This window comes from Canis aureus, chromosome 30 (genome assembly GCF_053574225.1).
Source record: "Canis aureus isolate CA01 chromosome 30, VMU_Caureus_v.1.0, whole genome shotgun sequence".
NCBI lineage: Eukaryota > Metazoa > Chordata > Mammalia > Carnivora > Canidae > Canis > Canis aureus.
The window spans coordinates 4,011,225-4,028,144 of NC_135640.1; the positions used below are offsets into that span (position 1 = coordinate 4,011,225).

The 16,920-nt window shown below is 47.6% G+C and overlaps 1 long non-coding RNA gene across 8 annotated transcripts in view; it reads right to left on the reverse strand.

The window, feature by feature from the left end:
• LOC144301696 (uncharacterized) overlaps window positions 1-13,128 on the reverse strand; it is a 102,729-nt gene extending 89,601 nt beyond the window's left edge. For 6 of the 8 annotated variants that reach the window (XR_013368433.1, XR_013368427.1, XR_013368426.1 and 3 more), the window contains exon 1: window positions 12,996-13,089. This is a non-coding gene — a long non-coding RNA (uncharacterized LOC144301696). Of the gene's footprint in view, window positions 1-12,995 lie in introns of all 8 variants that reach the window. The other 2 variants (XR_013368430.1, XR_013368432.1) reach the window with 2 other exon arrangements.
• Window positions 13,129-16,920: the final 3,792 nt, after the last annotated feature.

Consider the following 16,920-nt stretch of genomic DNA (forward strand, 5'->3'; position numbering starts at 1 on the left):
AGGAGCCCATGAGCTGCAGGTCCAGGTCATCTCTGCTGTCCTCAGAACAGTCACTCAGGCTGAAATCTCAGGACACACGCCCCCACCCGGAGTCCACACATGTTCCCACAATGTGGACTCTAGCACCCGCCTCTCCACACCGTGTGATTATTGCCCTCCCCTAAAGGACAGAAAGGTCTCCCTCCCCAGGGGAAGGTACGCATTAGGCTCTGAGCCCCTTTGCTGTAAAAAGTCAATAAAGTGTTGTGCAAAAATGCACAGCCAGCCCGTTTCTGTGTCTCCCAGAACTCTGTGCATGGGGCGTGAAGAGACACCCAGAGAGGAGGAGGGGGCACCATCCAGGCCCCAAACAGCCCCTGCAGGGTCGCCACCAGGTACACAGAGCTGACGTCCCCACGTGCCTTCCAGGGGCAGCCAGACGCCAGGGTCAGGACCCCACAGACTTTACTTGGACTCAGGCTGTGTCCCCCGGGCCAGGTGGGGCTGGGACAGAGAGAAAGCCAGGGAGCTTCAGGTCACCAGGGTCTGTGCACAGCGACCTGGGAGGTCTGTGCTCCCTCTGTCCTGAGGGCCAAGGATGGCCGAGTTCCGGGGCACTTCCTCCCATCCCCGCATCCCCGTGCCTGTGTGCCTGGGGCACAAAGGGTCTGTGGGGCGGTCAGCGTGGCCCTGGAAGGGATGTCAGGACACCAGGCCCTGGTGTTGTGCCCAAGATTGTATATCAGGGAAACCACCAAGAAGCCCACACCGATGGAAACTCCCGAGGGTTTCTTTACAAGCTGGAGCTTCGGTGTAATTTCACCAACACAGCGGAGCAGGGACGTGGATCCTGAGACTAAGAGGCATAGCAGCTTTACAGGGGCCAGTGGCCCATGGGATATGCAGAAAGTTGCACAGTCATGATGGTCCACACGCAGGTGGCCAATTGAATTAGACCTTACCAAATAGTATCCACTTGAGCTGGCCTATTACTTTGGTCAGAATCGTCGCACAGTTTTGGGGGGCACAAAGCAGGGTTACATTGTTATGAGCCAATTTCTGATTAGGGTGTGCCTAGCGGCCTGACTAGGGTGGGGCAGCGCCTTAAGCAATAAGCAGCTCATGTGGGGGTCATAGGGGAGGAGGTGGGTGTAGCACAAAATGGAATCAGTCCTGCTCTGCTTGTCCAGGGGTAGGGGATTTTTGTTAACTTTCCTGGGTCCCACACTTGCAGCTCACGAACCTGGGCCACCCTCACCAGGTGGACTCAGCCTGCACACCTTGTGGTGCTGGATCTCTCACACCAGCGTGTGGAGGGCACCCTCCTCGCCCTAGTGAGTAGGGGCTGGGTGAGCATGGGGCTCGCCAGAAGCCCAGGCAGCACAGGGGACCGAGAACCCCAGTCCAGACCCCAACTCGACTCCCACACACAGGCAGCAACAGGGCTCCCCGCCATGGTCAGCCAGCTCCTCAGGATCCCCCCACAGGGCGGCGCTGAGGTCTGGCTCCCTGCTGGAGAGGCATCTGGGAGAAGAGAAACAGCAGGCGCTCAGCGGGACCCCCAGAGGACATGGGAATTTGGCTGAGTTGGACCTTCCAGCTCAGCTGACCCTCCAGTGGAAAGTCACTGCAGGAGCGAGCCCCGAGTCGGCAAGGAGAGCCCAGCTATCTGCCCAGCGCCAGCACCAGAAATGATGTTGTGCCAACCATTTCGGTATTTGGGTGACCCAGCCAGAGGATCATAGCTGCATGTGATATCTGAATGTGATAGACACACACACAACCCAAAACCATAAAGTCGGAATCCCCCAATGTTGTCAAACAGCAGCCGGATAGTTACATACACGATGCTGTGGTCCCCAATAGGATACATGGTAGACGCTATAAACCATGACTACAGAGGTACTGGATGCATGGAGATGTGCCTGCTGGGTTTCAAAAAGGAGCACAGAGAGGCAGGAAGCATCCTACGGAGGGGGTGTCCCTTCTAGGAAAGGACACCAGGTCCCTGTGTAGGCTACAGATGGTGAAATCTGTCCTCCTCTCTTTCAGCTTCAGGTTTTCCTCCTCTTTTGTTCTTCCTAATTCTAGTTTAGCCTCCACCCTGTATCCAAGACAATGACCAAAGAGGCTTCGTTATGACATCGCATCCTAAAAGGAGGCCGAGCTCTGGCTACCGGGTTCAGAAATGGTCATTGCCTAGGTGTATGCTGATCCCCCGAACTTGTGGCTTCACGGCTCTTCTCTCCCTGCAGAACGAGGGGAACCACAGGTGTTACAATGAAAGACACCCACTTTCACTGGGGCAGTACTATCCCTTGTGGAGGATGTCATCTGGGCCAAGTAGGACAAGAGGGGCGATCAAGAATTGTTCGCAGGTGAGACATAAGCAAACACTTACCTTTGATGTCATGCTTTATTTGTTCATCCATTTATTATTTGTTAAATATTTTCGTTTCATGTCCTCTCTATACCCAACATGGAGTTCAAACTCACAACCCTGAGATCAAGATCCCCCAACCAGGCCAGCCAGGCACCCCACTGCCATGTTTCATAACTCTTTGCTTCCTTGCCTATCTCTGCATCCAACTGGAACATTAAGTCCTGGACGGGAAGCTTTAGTTACCTCCGAATCCTAGAACGTTCTCACTGTATCTCAATCCTAGATTGACATTTACCATTGAATAGCACTTTAAATAAATAGTCAGTAAAATAACTACTACAGTAAAGGAAATTATCAACTTTTCATGTGTGTGGGCCCTGCTCCCTGGGCTCCCAGGGAAGCTATGGTTTCTTTCACATTGACCAGGTCCAAATGACTCCACCACACCACAAAGCGTGGGCTCAGTTTCTGCCCTGACACATGCAAGACCCCTGCATCAATTAACATGTATCAATCAATCAAAGAGAGCCTAACTGGCTTGGTGTTGTTCGTAAGAACATGGGACTCTTGTTCTTGGGGTATCAAGTTCTAGCCCCATGTTTGCTGTAGAGATTACAGAAAAATAAAATCTTAAAAACAATCAATCAGTTGATCTTGGGGAGACACAGCCCCGGATCCCACAAGGGCAGAGAGCCAACTGAAGGGTCTACGCACAATATTATAAGCAGCAGTGCACAAAATCTGAACTTTCAGAAGTCTCCTAGAGTGGGGGACACACCAGCCTTAGGGTGTTCAGGTGCAGAAGTAGGGGGCAATCCCTGGAGAAACAGGGCGGGCTCAGGATCCCAAGGGTCCCAAGGACAGTGGCGCCAACTGTTCCCAGGCACAGGAGCAGGAACCCGGCTGAGAGCAGCAGGACTCGGGCCAGCTGTCTGCCCTGTGTGGCCATAAGCTGCAAACCCCTATGCAGTCACAGGGCCCCGTTCCTGGGACAGACCAGCAAAGGCCAGGAGTGCGAGGACACCCTCCCAGGCAGGAAGAGCACAGGGCTCCACCAGGGCAGCCCCTAAAATTTGGAGTTTTAAAATTCAGTCACTTGTCTGTGGGGAGGCTGAGAAAATTGAGGCCGTTCCACTTTAAGTTCACTGTTAGCACAAGTACTGCCATCCAAGGACCCTGTGAATAAGAGCTAAAATTTACATTTCTTCAGTTACAGGAAAAAAAGAAAAAAACACGTTACACCCTAAGGTCCCAGAAAGCCCCATATTAGAATGAGAACAAAGCTCAATACCCTTGAAAGCCTCATATTAAAATGTAAACAGAACTTTAGGAATTGCTCCAGTCCTTCTGGAGGTCCCTGACACCAGCCCTTAAAACTAAGCTAAAACCCACCTCGGGGTCCAAGTCCTTGCTCCACTATGTGGGGTATACTTGGACCCAAGCTCCAGTTTGTAAATCAACTCTCCTGTGTTTGCATTGGTGTCGGCTCCTTAGTTGTTTCTCCAATTCAGAATCTTGGGCACAAGATCCCCATGTCCCCTCCCCACCTGGGCTGATCCCCTGTCCCCTCCAACCCAGGCTGACCCTCAGTCACCTCCCGCCGACAGCAGCTTTGCACAAGCCCTCACAGAGGTCCCACGGCCACGGTCGGCACCCTGGCTGTCCCCGGCCTCCCAGGAGAAGAAAGGAGTTTTCGGTAGGACACATTCCTATGGTGGTCCCAGGGCTCCCTGCCCAGGATGGCAGACAGGGACAGGCCGTGGTCTGTGTCCCTGATGCCAGCTCCTCCTCCCCGGTTTTCCTGCAGGAAATGAAGGAGGAGGCCTCGTCTCCTCCAGGGACATCATGCAGATAGACCTGGACATCAACAGGACGTTCGGCAGCCAAATCATGTTTTGGGATTGCTAGGGGGTGGGGTGTGGCTGCTGAGTCACGACACTTCAGGGCCCCAGGGGAGTCCCAGAGGCTTCTGGGTAGGGAACACAGGGCTTAAGAGGCCGGGGGAAGCAACAGCAGCCAGCAACACACCACTGTATGGTAGGGTGCTGGGGATGACCACCGTGCCCCAAAACCCGGGGCTTGGGGATGAGGAGGTCACTACGTTGGCGCCTCTAGGGGTTTCCATGAGAGCTGAACCCCAAGGGGGTGAGGGACAGCCCCTTGAAAAGCAGGGGGTTGCAGTGGGGCCCGTGGAGGGCAGTAACCGTACCTGGGGGCCAGGCGGCATGGCAGTGGCTGGAGCAGGACACACATCCATTCGATGAGGGTCGGAACGGTCAGGGAGACACCCACACTTGGTGTTTTATATATATCTAAATTCTATGCATTTAATTTGAGACAATTTGCAATTGGTAAAATACATAGTATGATGAACCCCAGATAATGCCCCCGGTCCAGCCAGCGCCCTTCACTGACCACACAGGGCCCCAGGGGCAGGTGTCACAGCAAACCCCAGACTGAGGTCGCCTTTATCTGTAGACATATCCGTGTGCATCTGAGAGAATGTGGATGCCCTGTGTCGGCAGGCCCCCCACGCCATCCCCCCTCATTCCCCACCCCCACACCATCCCCCTTCATCATCATCCCCAATGGCATCTCACCTATACCATCCCCCTCACAACCACACAGCCCCACACAATCCCCACCCACACCACACCCCCACCATCCTCCCTACACTTTACCCCACATCCACCACCATCATGCCCCTGCCCCCACAACATCCACCCCCACACCATCTGCCCCCAGCAAGGACCCAGTACAGCTGCCCCTTGTGGGACATACTCAGCCTCACCAGGGATCTCTGGACACCCTGCTCCCATCAGAAGACCGGGTTTCCCATAGAGTACCCAGGGGTGGCATGAAGGAGGGAAGGCAGGGAGCCCTGACAGGGTGGGTGCAGGTGAGTGGTGCAGAGGACCCACTGTGCCCTGCCTCCACCCACTGTCGCTCCTGGAGGGCGGCACACCCCGCATCGGACACCAGCCCCTAACCCAGAGGGACATGGGCTGGCCTGGCCCCGGACTCTGTGGGGGCTGCGGGGATTTGAGCCCCCCCAGGCCCAACACAAAGACTAACGGGATCCAGCCCCCTAATGGCCCTAGCCAGCCCTGGATTCTGGCCCCAGGCTGAGAGAGTCCTCCCACAGCTGGATGTGGCCTATTGGGCCCTGGGCGTGCCCAACACGTGCCTAGGTCGCTGAACTAGGGCAGGCCTGGGGATTCGGGGACACCCCAGGTTGGGGAGAGGAGGGGTAGGCGGTGGGCCCAACCCACACTAACACCAGGAGACAGGCTGCACCAGGTTCTGGGGCCCCAGGGGGCACAAGTCCGGGGTCCAGCTGCCCTGTGGGGACCCAGCACAGGAGCCCATGACCTGCAAGTCCAGGTCAGCTCTGCTGTCCTAAGAACCGTCTCTCAGGCTGAAACCTCAGGACACGTCCCCACCCGGAGACAAAACATGTTCCGAGGTGGGGGACTCCAGCACCAGACCCCACCCCACATGTGATTCTTGCCCTCCCCTAAAGGACAGAATGGTCTCCCTCCCCAGAGAAAGGCGCGCACCCTTGGCTCTGAGCCCATTTGGTGTAGAAAGTCAACAGAGTGTTGTGGTGCGAAAATGCACAACCAGCCCCTTTCTGTGTCTCCCAGAACTCTGTGCAGAGGGTGAGGAGAGACCCCGAGAGAGGAGGAGGGGGTACATCCACGCCCCAAACAGCCCCTGCAGTGGCGCTGCCAGGCACACCCAGCTGACATCCCCACGTGCATTCCAGGGGCAGCCAGATGCCAGAGTCAGGCCCTACAGACTTTACTGGGACTCAGCCTGTGCCCCGCAGGCCAGGAGGGGCTGGGACAGAGTGACAGCCAGGGAGCCTCAGGTCACCAGGGTCTGTGGAAAGTGACCTGGGAGGTCTGTGCTCCCTCTGTCCAGGGGGCCGGGGCTGGCCGGGTTCCAGGGCACTTCCTCCCTCCCCGAACCCCTGTGCCTGTGTGCCTGGGGCACAGAGGGCCTGCGGGGCGGTAGCGTGGCCCTGGAAGGGATGTCAGGACAACAGGGCCTTGTGTTGTGCCCAAGATGGCGAATCCGAGAAACCACCAAGGAGCCCACACCGATGCAAACTCCCGAGGTTTTCTTTACAAGCTGGAGCTTGGGTCCAAGTGCACCCGACACAGAGGAGTAGGGACTTGGACACCGAGACTAAGAGGCTTAGCAGCTTTATAGGAGCCAGTGGCCCATGGGAATGCTGAAAGATGCGTAGTCATGTTGGTCCTCACGCAGGTGGCCGATTGAATTACACTTTACCCTATAGTATCGACTTGAACTGGCCTATTACTCTAGTCAGAATTGGCACGCAGTTTTATGGGGCACAAAACAGGGTTACATTGTTATGAGCCATTTTCGAATTAGGGTGTGCCCAGCGGCTTGAGTCGGGTGGGGCAGCACCTTAAGCTATAAGCAAGTCATGTGGGGTCATAAGGGAGATGACAGGTGGAGCACAAAATGGAATCAGTCCTGCTCTGCTTGTCCAGGGGTAAGGGATTTTTGTTAAATATCCTGGGTCCCACACTGCAGCTCATGCACGTGGGCCACCCTCACAAGGTGTACTCGGCGTGCACACCTTGTGGTGCTAGATCTCTCACACCAGGGTGTGGAGGGAACCCTCCTCGCCCTAGTGAGTAGTGGCTGGGTGAGTATGGGGCTCATCCTGAAGGCCAAGCAGCACAGGGGACCGAGGAACCCCAGCCCAGTCCCCACCCAGACTCCCAAACACAGGCAGCCCCAGGGCTCCCCTCCATGGGCAGGGCGGCCCCAAGGTCTGGCTCCCTGATGGAGAGGCATCAGGGAGAAGATAAGCAGCCAGCGCATGGGAGGACCCACTGCCGCACATGGGAATATGGCCAAGCCAGACCTTCCAACTCAGCTGACCCTCCAGCGGAAAGTCACTGCACGAGGGAGCCCTGGGTCTGCCAGGAGAGCCTAGCTACCCGCCTAGCACCACCACCAGAAATGATGTTGTGCCAACCATTTCAGCATTTGGGTGACCCACCCAGAGGATCAGATAGCTGCACGTGATAGCTACATTAGATAGACACACACACACACACCCCAAAACCAACAAAAGTCGGAATCCCCCCCAATGTTGTCTAACAGGAGCCAGATGGTTACATACACGACGCTGTTGTCCCCAGTAGGATACATGGAAGATGCAATAAACCATGACTGCAGAGGTGCTAGAGATACAGAGATGTGCTTGCTAGTTTCCAACAAGGAGCACAGAGGTGCAGGAAGAATCCTACGGAAGGGAGGCCCCTTCATGGAAAGGACACCATGTCCCTGTGATGGCTACGGATGGTGAAATCTGTCCTCCTCTCTCTTAGCTTCTGGTTTTCCTCCTAAATGCCATTTTCTTCAATCATAAGACCAAAAATTTATTTTATGTTTTTAAATTCCTTTTTATTGGAGTCCAATTTGTATGAATTCTTGCTTCAGCAAGGGTGTCATTCAGGAGAGAAGGAGAGAGAAAGATTTTCTGGACAGTCAACATATCAAGGATTTCATGTCCACTTACCCAGTCCAGTAAGGGATTAAGAGGGACTCTTCTAGTGGGGGACAAAAAGAGACCAAAAGCAATAAAGACTAGAAAGGACCAGGGAACGTCACCAGAAACACCAACTCTTCTGGTAACACAAAGGAACAAAGTTCATATCTGTGAATAATCACTCTGAATGCTGATAGACTAAATGTTCCAATCAAAAGATATAGGGTATCAGAGTGGCTTAAAACACAGGATCCGGGATACCTGGGTGGTTCAGGGGTTGAGCATCTGCCTTTGACTCAGGCTGTGATCCTGGAGTCTGGGATTGTGTCCCATATTGGGCTCCTGGTGGGGAGTCTTCTTCTCTCTCTCCCTAATTTTCGGCCTCTCTCTCTCTCTCTCTGATAAATAAAATCGTTATTAAAAAAACAAGATCCATCTGTATGCTGTATGTATTGTATGCTGCCTACAAGATGCTCACCTTAGACCTATAGACACCAGCAGATTGATAGTCAGGGGAGGGAAAATCATCTACCACGCTAATGGATATCAAAAGAAAGCTGGAGGACACATACTTATATCAGACAAACGAGATTTGAAATGAAACCGTGGGGGACACCTGGTGGCTCAGTGGTTGAGCATCTGCCGTCGGCTCAGCGTGTGATCCTGGGATCCCAGGATCGAGTCCCACATCACCCTCCCTTTGGGGAGCCTGCCTCTCCCTCTGCCTATGTTTCTGCCTCTGCTTCTCTGTGTATCTCTCAAAAATAAATAAATAATATATTTAAATCTCAAAAAGAAACAACAAATATTGTAAGAAGAGATGAAGAAGAACATTATTTCATAATTAAAAAGACTATCAAGATCAAACAACTATTTATGCTGCCAACATGAGTACCTAAATATAGAAACCGATTAACAACAAACGTATAGGAAATCACTGATAATAATACACTGACAGAGGATTCCAACACCCACTTATGGCAACGGACAGATCGTCTATGCAGACAATCAACAAGGGAACAATAGCCTTGACACACTAGACCACAGGGACTCAACAGATATAGTTAGAATATTAGATCCAAAAGGAGAATAAACATTCTGTTCAATTGCATATGGGACATTCTCCAGAACAGATCATATCAGGGCCCACAAATCAGCCCTCAACAGGTACAACAGGTACAAGAATGTTGATTTCACCGCCTGTACATTTTCAGACCAAGGCGCTATGAAACTGGAAGTCGACAGTAAGAAAAAAATTGGACAGAGCAAAAGAACTTGGAGTTTATGATCATCCTACTAGAGAATGAATGGAGCAACCAGAAAATTAAAGAGGTAATTTAAAACAAATGAAAATGAAAACATGTTTCTCCAAACCTCTGGGATGTAGCAAAGGCAGTCCTAAGAGGGAAGTACATAGCAATACAGGCCTACCTCAAGAAACAAGAAGTCTCCAATACACATCGTAACCCTACACCTGAAGGAGCTGAAAAAGGAATAGCAAACAAAGACTAAAGCCTACAAAAGAAGGGAATAAATTAAGATCAGAGCAGAAATAAACAATACAGAAACAAAAAACAGTAGAATGGAATAACAGAACTAAGAGCTGGTTCTTCAAAATAAGTAATAAAATGGATCAAGCCCTAGCCAGCCTTATCAACGAGAAAAGAGAAAAGACCTAAATAAATAAAATCACAAATGAGAGAAGAGAGATCACAATCAACACCAGAAAAATAAGACAATTATAAGGGAATACCATGAAAGATTATACGCTAACAAACTGGGAGACCTGGAAGAAATGAACAAATCCCTAGAAATGTGCAAATGAGCAAAACTGAAATAGGAAGAAATAGAAAATGTGAACAGACCCATAACTAGCAAAGGAATTGAATCAGCAAGGCACCTGGGTGCCTCAGTGGTTGAGCATGTGTTTGGCTCACGTCATGATCCCGGGGTTCTAGGGGTTCAAGTCCCACACCAGGCTCCCCGCATGGAGCCTCATTTTCCCTCTGCCTATACCTCTGCATCTTTGTGTCTCTCATGAATACATAAATAAAATATTTAAAAAAGAAAAAAAGATAAAAAGTTGAGAAAGGACCCAAATAAAATCAGATGAGAAAAGAGAAATAAAAACCAACACTAGAGAAATACAAACGATTATAAGAGAATATGATGAAAAACTATATGCCAGCAACCTAGAACCTGAAAGAAATAGATCAATTCCTAGAAATATATAACATAGCAAAAATTAAAAATGAAGAAATAAGAAATTTGAACAGACAGATAACCAGCAAAGAAATTGAATCAGCAATCAGGGTTCTCCCAACAGGAGACGCTTAGATCAATAGAACAGAATGGAAGGCCAAAACAAGATACACACATGTATCTATGACCCATAAAGGATAACAAGGCAGGAAGGAATATCCAATGGCAGAAAGACAGACTCTTCAATAAACCCTAATCCTGACCCCAGGATAAGAATAAATGGTGTTGGGAAAACCAGGCAGCCACATGCAGAAGAATGAAACTGGACCACATTCTTACACCATATATAAAAAATAAATTCAAAATGGATGAAAGACCTAAATGTGAGACCTGAAACCAATCAAAGAAGAAAAGATAGGCAGCAACGTCTTTGACATTGGCCACTGATTTTTCTTTCTAGATATGCCACTGAGGTGAGGGAACAAAAGCAAAAATGCTATTGGGACTTCATCAAAATGAAAAGCTTCCGCAAAGTGAAGGAAACAACCAAAGCTAAAAGGCAACATACAAAATGAAAGGAGATATTGGTAAACAACACATCCAATAAAGAGTTAGTATGCAAAACACATAAAGGAAATATAAATCTCAAGATCCTAAAAACAAATTATGCAACTAGAGATGGGCAGAAAAATGAATGGACTTTGTCTCTGACAAGACAGCCAGATGGCCACCAGACTCACGGAAAGACACAAAGCGTCACTCATCATCAGGGAAATGCAAACCAAAACCACAATGATATGTCACCTGAGAGCCGTCATAATGGCTAAAATTAACAACACAAGAAACAACAGGTGTTGGTGAGGCTTTGGAGAAAGGGTAGCCTCCTTACATTCCTGGTGGGCATGCGAACAGATTTAGCCACTGTGGAAAACAGTGTGGAGGGTCCTTGAGAAGTTAAAAAAATTGGATCCCTGGGTGGTGCAGTGGTTTGGTACCTGTCTTTGGCCCAGGGTGCGATCCTGGAGACCCGAGATCGAATCCCACTTTGGGCTCCAGGGCATGGAGCCTGCTTCTCCCTCTGCCTGTGTCTCTGCCTCTCTCTCTGTGACTATCATAAAAAAAATTAAAAAAAAGAAGTTAAAAATAGAGCTACCCTACGATTCCAAAATTTCACAGCTAGGTATTTACCCCGAGGATAGAGAAGTACTTTAGTAGATTTGAGGAAGGACACACAGCCCAATGTTTGTAGCAGCGTTATCAACAACAGCCAGACTGTGGATACAGCCCAGGTTTTCATCAACTGATGAATGGGCAGAAAGATGTGGTAAATATACACACTGTGACATCACTCGGTCATCAGAAGGGATGAAATGACTCCATTTACGGTGACGTGGAAGGAGTGGAAAGGATTTATGCTAAATGAACTCAGTCAGAGAAAGACAGATACCAAATACCATACAATTGCATTCACATGTGAATTTTGAGAAACCAAACAAACTGGCAAAGGGGCGGAGGAGGCATGAGAGAAGCAAACCAAGATACAAACTCTTAACCACAGAGAATAAACTAATAAATACCAGGGGAAGGTGGGGAGGATGATGAATCAGGGGATGGGGATAGTGGAGGGCACCTGTGACCAGTACCAGGCGTTGTATCCAAGGGTCTAACCACTATGTGGTAAACCTGAAAGTATATCATACTGTGTTTACAAACAGGAATTCAAGTAAAACTTTAAAATAATAATTGGTAGTATAGAGAAAACATGTGCACACAAGAGATACAATCAGAAAGGCAACTGAAAATCCAAATAAAGAGTCTTTAGAGCCACAAATCCCCTCCTTAGCTCAGCTCAGGAGAAACCTGCCATGTCTATTCTCACCCCAGCAGAAGCCAGGATTTTGATTCTCTGGGGAGGTCACTGACTTGGTGGAGTCAGGCTATCTTTGAACCCAAAACCTAAATAGAGTGCATAAAACTAAACTGCCCAAGATGCTAGGAGTCCCAGTGCAGGCACATGCCAAGACCCAAACTCTAACCATACACAGACATAAGCCTAACCCTACACTTAATCTTAATGTTAACCTAACCCTTAAACAAGACCCATCACTAATCGAAAACCAAACACAAACCCCAAGACCAAAACACATTCATGGAACCTTCATGCCAACCCTCACCCTATATCCTAAACCTATTCTAAACCCTTAACCCTGACCCCTACCTTAAATCTAACCCTAACCTCTAACCCTAACCTTAACTTAATGTACTCAAATCGTATTCCTAACCTTAACGTGTACCCTAACCCTAACCCTCTAATACTAATCCTATCTCATACCCCTAACTGTACTCTAACCTGTACCCTAAAACTAACTCGTAAACCACTCCCTATACCTATCTATTACCCTTTTCCAAAACCGTACCCTGACCCTGACACTGACCTGACCCTAAACCCTAACTAAATACTAATCCTATCCCTTGCCCTAACCCCTATCCTAAACCTAACCCTCGCCCTAACCCTAAACCTAGCCCTAAATTTTACCCTAACCCCTAACCCTTACCCCTAACCCTAACTCACACCCTAACACCTCACCCTAACTGCAAACCTAAGCCCAACCCTAACTGTAACCATAACCCTAACCCCACCTCCAAACCTCCTGCCCTAAACCCTAAAGCATAACCCTAACCCTAACTCTAAATACTGTCACTAACCCTAAGCTCATTCCCTAATCCCTAACCCCCATCCTAACTCCTAACCACTGACCCTTACCCTTATCCCTCACCCTAACCTCTAATCTGTAACCATAAGGTTAATCACAAACACCTAACATCTAACCTAAGCCAAACCACCAACTGCCTCACCTCCCCTGACCCTACCATTCATTCTACCCATTCACTTACCCTGTGGCTCTGAGGAGTCCCTTCTGATATGGACGAAGCCCCCAATGTCTTGTGCTCTTTTTGTTCAGTCTCCTTATTTATTCTCTGTGATGCTCCTGAGAAGGGAGTCACATCCATCATTTCCTTCCTGAATGCTCACTGTCAGGACACAGCAAGCCCCACAATAGAATAAAAACTGAGCCCAGTCCAAGGGCAGGAAGCCCCTATTAGAACAGATCTCAATGCCCTTGAAGGCCCCATATCAAAATGTAAACAGAACTTGAGGAATTACTCCAGCCCTTCGGGAGTTCCCCGAGACCAACTCTTAAAAATAAGCTAAAACCCACCTCGGGATCCAAGTCCCCGCTCCACTGTGTTGGGTATACTTGGACACAAGCTCGAGCTTGTAAATAAACCCTCATGTGTTTGCATTGGTGTTGGCTTCTTGGTGATTTCTCAGATTCACAATCTTGGGCACAACAGTCTGAGATAAAAAAAGAAAACCAAAAGAAGCTCGGACGCAGGTAGAGTTAACACAGGGTTCTGAGCGAAGCCGTGGTGACCCGGGGGCTTCGGGGTTCTTCTGTGGAGGCCCCAGCAGACTGGGGGGCGGGATGCTCAGCCCCAGAGCCAGAGGACCCAGCGTCCCCACCGGCATCCCGCCCATCAGGGCCAGGAATCAGGGAGCAGCACAATGCTGCCCGCTGGAGCCCAGAGGCGCTGACGCCCACCCCGACTCTGACCCCCACAGGTGCAACTCCCAGGCAGATGTGCACCTGACAATCAGCGCCAAGGCCCATCCCCAGACCCCACACAGACCATTCGCTGCCCCCAAGTTGCCAGACCACAGAGGCTGCAAAGCTTCAGCTCTGCCTGGAAAGTAGGGTCTAGATTCCTTTGTACTTTGTGCTCTATTTTTAATTATTTTCTTTGATTCTTTTTTATTAATTGCCTTATTTTAATTTTATGTATGTACCTTATATATTTCTTATTTTTACTTTTATGGTAGTTTAATTGTGTTTCATATTTTGGGATTTAGAATCTTTTAACAATCAGGCAAAAATAATCTGGTGGTTTTTTTTTGGAGGGCAGTTGTTATTGTTTTTCTTGGTTTTTCTTTTTCTTCCTTCTTTCTTTTCTGGAAAAAATAATGAGATGGAGAAATTCTCCTCCATAAAATAACATGAGGTAGTACTCACAGCCAGGAAGTTCATCAATAAACATATATGATGTCTAACTACAGTTTAAAACAATGATTATAAAGATAGCAACTGGGCTGGAAAAAGAGCACAGAAGAAAACTAGAGAATCCCTTACTGTAGAAATAAAAGAGCTAAAATCAAGTCAGTCCAATGTTAAAAATGCTAAAACTGAGATGCAGTCCCAACTGGAAGTCTTAAAAACAAGAAAGGTTATGGACCACAGAGGCAGATGTAGGGAAGTTAGCCACTTATTAAAACAATAACATTCATATCATAGGAGACTCAGAAGATGAAGAGAGAGAAAAGGTGGGCCTTACTCAGCCATTAGAAACAACAAATACCCACTATTTGCTTCAAGGTGGATGGAACTGGAAGGTATTATGCTGAGTGAAGTAGGACAATCAGAGAAGGACAAACATTGTATGTTCTCATTCATTTGGGGAATATAGGTAATTCTTAAAGGGAATATAAGGGAAGGGAGTAGAAATGTGTGGGAAATATCAGAAAGGGAGGCAGAACATAAAGACTCCTAACTCTTGGAAATGAACTCTTGGTGACTGAGGGGAGGAGGGCAGGGTTGAGGGTGAATGGGTGACGGGCACTGAGGGGTCACTAGACGGGATGAGCACTGGGTGTTATTCTGATTTGGCAAACTGAACACCAATAAAAAATAAATTTATTATTTGAAAAAAAAGAAAGAAAGAAAGAGTGGCACCGGGGTGGCTCAGTCAGTTAACCTTCTACCTTAAGTCAGATTATGATCCAGGTCCCAAGGAAGACTCTGTTTTCAGCAGGGAACCTGCTTCTCCCTCTCCCTCTGCTTCTCTCACTCATGCTTTTTCTCTCTTCTCTCTCTCAAATTAATAAATAACATCTTTGAAAAAGAAACAAAAAAAAAAGAAACCCACAAGGAAGAGAATTCTCCCTTGTAGAAGAATTTCAAACAATTTGTGCATGTTGATGAGCATAGCTTCCCACTCTTACGTGTGGAATACACATAGTAACTTCCTTCTACAAAATATATTATGAAAAACAAAATAATATGATGATGATAATAACAATAATTAATAATAATAAAAAGAATCACTTAACTATGGAGAAAAATGACAAACACTACCTCAGCAAGATGATCAGATCGATACCAAGTCTGATAAATAATGTTGATAGTATCTATCCTTTATATGATATAATAAAAATGGCAGTATATCTCTGCATAAAATCCACAAAAACAATTCAATCATGAGATAAACAACAGACATGTCAGAACTGAGGGAAATTTTACAAAATACTCTACTTCTCAAAGTGTTCCAGTGCAACAACAACAAGGAAAGGCTGAAAGACTGTCACAATCCAGAGGAGCCTAAGAAAACAGGAGGACAAATGGAATGTGATATGAGGGATGGTAACTTAGCAAAAACTAAGGAAATCTGAATAAAGTATGGTCTTTGGTTAATGCGACTATTTTAATATTGATTCATTAGCTAACATTTGTACCGTACTAATATATCAATAATTGGAGAAATTGAGTGCAAGTGCATGCGAATGCTCTGTACTATCTTCTCAATTTCCCTATATATCTTTGTTTTTTTCCTAATAAATAAGATTTATTTTGAAAATTGACTTAAATGAATCAGGCTCCAAGTGTGATGACATTTTAAGAATAGTTTAATTAACTGTTGCCTTATTCTTAAAGAGTTCCTTTGATGGAAACAGAGTAAGAATTTTACATCAGAAGGAAAGAAAAACACTTAAAAAACGTATAATGCCTCCTCAACCTGAAAAGCAGGAACGGATAATAAATAGCAAAAATCAGATAAAAATACTTCTATTATAATAGACACCATATTGCAAGTGCATTTAAAATTAGCAATGCATAACATTTATTTCCTTGACATTTGTCTTCCAAAGAGTTCAAAGTGTTTCAGTGTCAGTTGAAACAGGGGAAGATTCTCAAGGAAGAATCCTTCACATAATAATAGGACCATTGGTAATAATGTCTCTCAGTTCTTTCCAAATCCATAAAGATGTATTTCCTGAGGAGTGACTGAGCTGTGAAGAAAGAGATGAGAAACCCTCATCCCTCTGAATTACTTGTGTCAGAATATTTTAACCATAGTATTATGGATAGTAAATTATCCTTATAAACAGGAAATACATCTCAGATTGGAATCTGAGCAATCAGATGGGTAGAGAAAAAAGGCTTTGACTCACTCCTCATCTTTTAAACATAAAGGACAGCTTTTCTATGTGAAAGTCAGTTTTCAAGATACCCTTAGGGAATAAGAGTCTGCAGCATCGAATCCCGCTGCACAGCCGGGGTGCACGCAACCCAGGTCTTCCTGACCCCAAATCCCTGGTCCTGTCCAACACACGCTGCCACGCTGAGGTCATTTGCAATTGTTCTCTCAGGAGGTCCGGGGAAGGGGAAAGGAGCTAGATAGGATGGGATGGGACGCAAGGAGCCTGAGAAAATGAAGGCCATTCCGCTTTCAGTTCAGCGTTCGAACATGTCCAGCCATCCCAGGCCCCTGTGAAGAAGAGATGAAATTTGCATTACTTCAGTTACAGGAAAAAAACAAAAGTTTACAGCTTCATGTCCTAGAAACCCCCACAATAGAATAAGAACTGAGCCCACGTCAAGGGATGGAGGCGCCTATTAGAATGGGAACAGAGGTCAATGCCCTTGAAGGCCCCATATCAAAATGTAAACAGAACTTGAGGAATTACTCCAGCCCTTCTGGAGGT